Source organism: Carassius carassius, chromosome 27 (genome assembly GCF_963082965.1).
Source record: "Carassius carassius chromosome 27, fCarCar2.1, whole genome shotgun sequence".
NCBI lineage: Eukaryota > Metazoa > Chordata > Actinopteri > Cypriniformes > Cyprinidae > Carassius > Carassius carassius.
Window position 1 is genome coordinate 9893235 of NC_081781.1, and position 6437 is coordinate 9899671.

A 6437-nucleotide genomic window follows, 5' to 3' on the forward strand; every position below is an offset into this window, starting at 1 on the left:
TGTGTTTGTGGCGGTGGGGTCTTCTGAGATGGTGTATGCTGTGATATTGAGTTATTTTGCTTTGAAACACTCTTGGAGTGCTTGGAACAAGGATGCCAGGAGTCAAACATCATTCTTCAAGTGTTGATTTCTTCAGGCAGTGTGACAGATTGCTCTCTTGAGAACCTCTCTGTATGCTAGACTGCACAATGTACTGTTTGGTCTGAGGGGAGGAATGGTTTGGGGCAGAAAACCCCTTTCCGTCACAAAAAAAATGCAGTCTTGCTCTTTCTCCCACACACGTACACACTTTCTCTTTGTTTCTCTCTGCATGAATGGGGTCTGTACTGGCGGCATCAGCTAATCCTGCTGGAATGCTGGAGGAATGTGAAAGATGAGTCAGGGATTGAGAGAGAGAGAGATTGAGAAAGAGGGATTATGTGGGTAGCATGTCAGGAATTATCTAATGCTCCTTCCTCCCACAGTCACACATGACCACCATGCATGTAGAAAACTGGATCAGTAGAGTCCATTTTTGTACAGTTTTACTCTTAAGCCTTCACTTGTCACTTTACTCCGACTGAACACTTAATACAATAATCACACAATTACAATGGTTTACATGTTTTATGGGGACATTGCATAGGAGTACATATGGTTTTTGTACAAACTGTATGTTCTATCCCCTAAACCTATGCCTCACTCAGAACTTTCTGCATTTGTAGATTTTCCAAAAACTTAATTCTGTATGATTTATAAGCTGCTTTCCTCACAGGGTTCAAAAAATGTCCCCTCAAGGAACAAATTTACTGGTTTTACTACAATTGTGGGGACATTTGGTCCCCATAATGTAGGGAATACCAAGTACACACACTCAAGAATAATTTTACATCCATATATATATGTTAAAATCAATTAATAATTTTATTTCATTAACATGCATTACATTAACCAACAGTTACAGCTGGCTGCTGAAAATTAAGTTCTGCCATCAGAGGAATACATTAGGTTATTACAAACAGTTGCTTTAAATTGTAATATTATTTTTATTACTGTATATAAGATAAAATAAATGCAACATACAGTATGTTGAACATATGTTTTGAAAGACTCCAAAAACCACACCAACCCCAAACTTTTGAACAGTTGTGAATTAAAATTATTATATAGAAAATATATTTTTAATTATTATCCCTTGATTATCTTTTAGATGTTTTTCGTGTCATGTTTTTTTCAACAGAGTACATTTTTACTAAAATTGGTTGTTTCGCAATGATGCATCTCATCTTCATTTTCACTGAGAAATCAGAAAAAAACATTTAACAACATTTAAAGACTGATATTGTTCAAAGATCAAATAATCCCCATCAATATTGACATTAAACACATTTTAGGTTTAATATTGAGAACTGTGCACAAGTACTCCAAATAAAGTTTAATTATAATTTTTATATTAGCAAGTCTCGAGCAATTGTTAGTAAATATGTTAATAGATTTGGGCTATATTTAGCATGAACAAATGTATTTTAAATATATTACTTTTTTACTAGGGTTAACAGTGTTCAGAAGGAAAAGAATACCTTTTTTTTCCTCCTTTATTATTACCCGAGTGTTGTTTTGGCCTGTTTTAGTTATATATCTGTATGCAAATGCCTTGGCAGTTTGAATGTAAAATATTTGTCACACTGATAAAAACTGAGATGGAGAGACTGATAAACCGTATTTATTGTAGGTGCAACATCAAACAAACGTTTTAGGACCAGTGGAGGTTTTACAAGCATGTCTCCACACAGTCAGCAGTGTCCAGTGGCTTCTACCTTAAACTTGAGTTTGAGTCTCTACACCTGGGTGGTTAGTTTCGTATTTTTTCTTTTTGAAAGCTGCATGGATGTAAGACATGTTTTATCAGGACCCGTTCGGTTTGACGGTTGGCACATTGCGTAAAGTTTTAGCTTTTGTAAACCTGCATGTCGGTGCTTGTCTTCTGATGCTGTTGGGCTTTGTTTCATCCACAAATCAGGAAAAACAAGACAATGTGGGAAAATTACTGTAACTGACTAGCAGGAGGGCATTTTTTTGTCTGTCTGTCTGTCGGTCTGAATGCTTAAAGGGAAAAAAGCTAATTAATGTCCGGACTGATGTCACTCTTAAGCATTTTGGGGAAGGCGTGGCCTAATGGTTAGAGAGTCGGACTCGAAGGGTTGTGAGTTCGAGTCTCGAGCCGGCAGGAATTGTGGGTGGGGGGAGTGCATGTACAGTGCTCTCTCCACCCTTAATACCACGACTCGGGTGCCCTTGAGCAAGGCATCGAACCCCCAATTGCTCCCCGGGCGCCGCAGCATAAATGGCTGCCCACTGCTCCGGGTGTGTGTTCACAGTGTGTGTGTTCACTGCTCTGTGTGTGTGCACTTCTGATGGGTTAAATGCAGAGCACGAATTCTGAGTATGGGTCACCATACTTGGCTGAATGTCACTTCACTTTCGCTTTCACTTTTAAACCAGAGTCAAGGACAGAGAAAAAACTATAAAGCGGAGAGATTCCACCGCTGTCACGCTTGGGGGTTTAGAGAGCTGGTTTGACATCATTCAAGACCTACATACACACACAATCACACAAGCTTAATGTCGGATGACCCCCCCTCAAGTATCATATAAACGACACATCACTGCAGGGGACGACTTCCGTCAATTTAGGCTATTCTTCATCTACTGCACACATAAATCAATGGACGGACATTTGCACTGTGGATTCAAGTATGTGGAAGTGTTTCATTATGTATGTGTGTTTTATGGGAAGGTGTGCGTGTGATGATCATTGGCTGAAACACTCTACAGACTGATCGAGCAGTAACAGCTTGCAGAGCTAATAGAGAGAGAAAGAGAGAGGGTTTTTTTCTGTTAATGTTTGATTGTCAATATTGTCGGGAAACAGTGTTGACTGCATTTGTCAAGCTCAATCATTCAACACTGTTACCAACATTAATATAAGAATCAGCTAAAAAATCAGTTAAACTAATGGGAATATAAATGTATTAATAATTATAAAGCAACACTTGGGTCCCTTACTAGCCTTAGGCTAATATTTTAATTTATTTGTTTGTTTTTAATCATTAAATTAAATTGAGTTTTATGTATTTTTGTTTATTTTGTCAAATATTGAAAATAACTTTATTGATATTTATTCTTTTTTTTATGGGAAATATACATTTATCAATAACTATAATGCAATACTTGGGTTTTAATCTAGCTATAATGTATTAATTTATTGTATATATTCATCAGTTCATGATTTAAAAAAAATAATTTTTGTACATATTATATTTTGCTATTTGTATGATGACATTTTGATATTTATATTTATTTTATACATTTTATATATTATCTTCTGAAATAAATGTATGTGAAATCTATATTTATCAATAATATAAAGCAACAGTTGAGTCCCATACTAGCTTTAGCAAACTATTTATTTTAATGTATTCATTAATTTATTCTAATATATTTTAAAGTTTGAAATGTATGTATTCTTTTATTATTGTTTTAATTTTTTTCTTTGATTTTTATTTAGTTACAAAAACAGACAAATCTAAATTTGAAATATATATTTAGAAATGAAGTAACATTCATACAAAAACTGCAAGCTAACAAACAGACAACAAAATGACTAGTAACACTTTAGATTAGGAAATATTTAGATATAAGCTAATATTTACTATTAGTTAAGAGTTCTTCAGACTTGTAATTTGCTGCTTTTGATAGTAAGGTAGTTGTTTGTAGTAGTTCTGTTCATGCAGAATAAGCCATGTGCTTTATAACTACTAATAAACAGCCAATATGCTAGTAATAAGCAACTAGTCAGTAAATTGTGTACCCTAATCTCAAGTGTTACCAAATTACTTACTTTGACCTCTAAACATTTTCTGAAGGCTAAAGGTGCTGTGAGCAATTTCAGCTATTTCTTTTAACTTCCGCCACTGATTCTCCAAAGACATGTCAGCCATCTCAATGTCAGGAAAGATGAACATCCATATGATTGACAAGCAAAGAGTGTTTCTGATTAGCTGCTTCCTTGACTCTTTTCTTGTTGTTTAAGTGTCTTGGGCTGATTTCTTTCAGGACGCGTTTTACAATGATGTTAGCATACTAAATTTTTGCTCATTTTCAGTCTAGACCTTTCTCTTAAATCCATTCTGTCTCCTCGTCCAGTTTCCATCAGAAGCGTAGTGCGTGAAAGTATCATGTAACCCCAGTGGCTAGTGGCAGTGAGTGAGATACAGGGGCTGCTGTCGCGCTGGTGCAGCTCCTGTGGTTAATGAGCACGGGGGCCGTTAGCTGCAGACACAGCTGCTATGATTTAGGCGCCAGTCATCTCTCCATCCCACTACTGACAGATGAGGCGCTGGAGCAATATGTTCTGGGTGAAATCAGAGACAACGTATTGAGTTGTCTAGGTGTGTGTGTGTGTGGGTGGGTGGGTTGTGCAATCTGCCTTAACACTTTTCGTTTCACTTGCTGTGTATCGCATTATATTGAGGAAATGAAATGAACCTATAGCAGTGTTTAAAGAGATAGTTCACCCAAAAATGACAGTTGTGTTGTTATTACTCTCATGTCATTCCAAACTCTTCTTTTGTAGGCCACAAACTTTAACGTTAGGATGTCCATGCTGCCATTTTCCATTTTCCATTCAAAGAAACGAAATATTATTTTGTTTCCATTTTTTTTTCCAAGTTTAATTTTATTTTAATGTATTTGTTTTATTATATTTTTTTAGATGTATTTTGAGTTTTTTGTGAAACAGTTTTAAATAATAGTTTTAAATTGTGAAATAATAATAATAATTATTATTATTTATTAAAAGAATCAATATTTTTTAAAGTATAGTTTTAAGCATTTTTCGCCATTTGCATCAATTACTATATTTTCTTTACAAGGTAAGGTACAAAAACTGGTTTAATATTAACTAAAACCATAAAGAAAAAAACATTTTTGTAACTTGAAATAAAATAAAATAAACATTAATTGACCAAAGTAACTTTTATATAAAATATATATACATACATATATACATATATGTACAGGGGTGCACATAAGTGGTCCGCAGGTCCGCATGCGCGACCAAAATAAAAAATTATATATATTCTATTAGTTTATCTTAAAATACTAAAATAACAACAATAAAACTTAAAAAACTAGACATTAAAAATAATGAAATAATGACAGCACAAAAAGTTAAAGTGTAAACAAAAAAATATCAAAATAAAACCTAAATTTAAAATATTGAAAAAAAAATTTAAATAATAACTTGACAGTGATACTAAAATAACAATGGAACAAATCCAAAAAAAAATTAATAAAGAAAAATGTGACTGATTGATTATTATTATTATTTTTTTTTTTTTTTTGCAATAATTTTTCCTTTCCAGCACTAATTTTCTGATTGTCTGGTCGGGCTAAAAGTTTGAGGACATTATCTTACACTCCAACACAGAAGATTGTAAATATATAATTTAATTATATTATATATATAATATATATATAAAATATATATATTAATTATATTATATAAAAAAATATATTTTAAATCAAAATAATTATATATTGAATAAAATTTTTATTAAAATTAATGTTTTAAAACAAAAAGAAAGAAAAGAAAAAGGAAAAAACATTTAAAATTGACACAATTTATTATTATTATTATATATTTTGGTATATTATTTTTTTTCTTGCTAATTTATTTGAAAAGGAAATTAAAAGAATATTTTTTTTTACTATTACTATACATTTACATTTAATCATTTAGCAGACACTTTTATCCAAAGGGACTTACAAATAAGGACAATGGAAGCAATCAAAACATATCTATACATCTTTAAAGCATATTTTATAGCATATTTTTCAATATTTCCAGCAAATGTTTTCTTTAAGGATGCCTATGATTCATCAAAAAAAAAAAAAAGAAGAAAAAGAAGAAGAAAAAAGTAAGGTTTTTGCAGTGAGCAAACTAACTAATTGATTAAGTCGAGTGAAACAAGGGGCAGTGGCATTGCAGCTTTGGAGACAGAGGACACGAAAAGAATGAATGAGTGAAAGAGTGAGTTCAGTATTCAGAGAGTTCAGAGGGTCAGAACGAGAAGGAATCCTCAGGCTGATGGATGAGAGTCGGCCTTTGAGAAGAGACAGAGCTGCAGAAACAGGAGCGCAGCGCAGAAACAGACAGATGGTCAGACGGATGATTGTGAGTCTGCCCGACGGACGGTCACACTGCTCAGAGCGGGTTCGGGTGAGGAGTCAGAGTTCACGCTGGGTTTAGGGTCACCCTCACCGACACAGACTGATGAGCCAAAAGAATGTTCTTAAAACTCTAAATCAACTTTTTCACAAGCTCTCTGAAATGTAAAAGTATTTGATCCCCTACCAACCAGCAAAAATTCTGGCTCCCACAGACTGGTTATGTG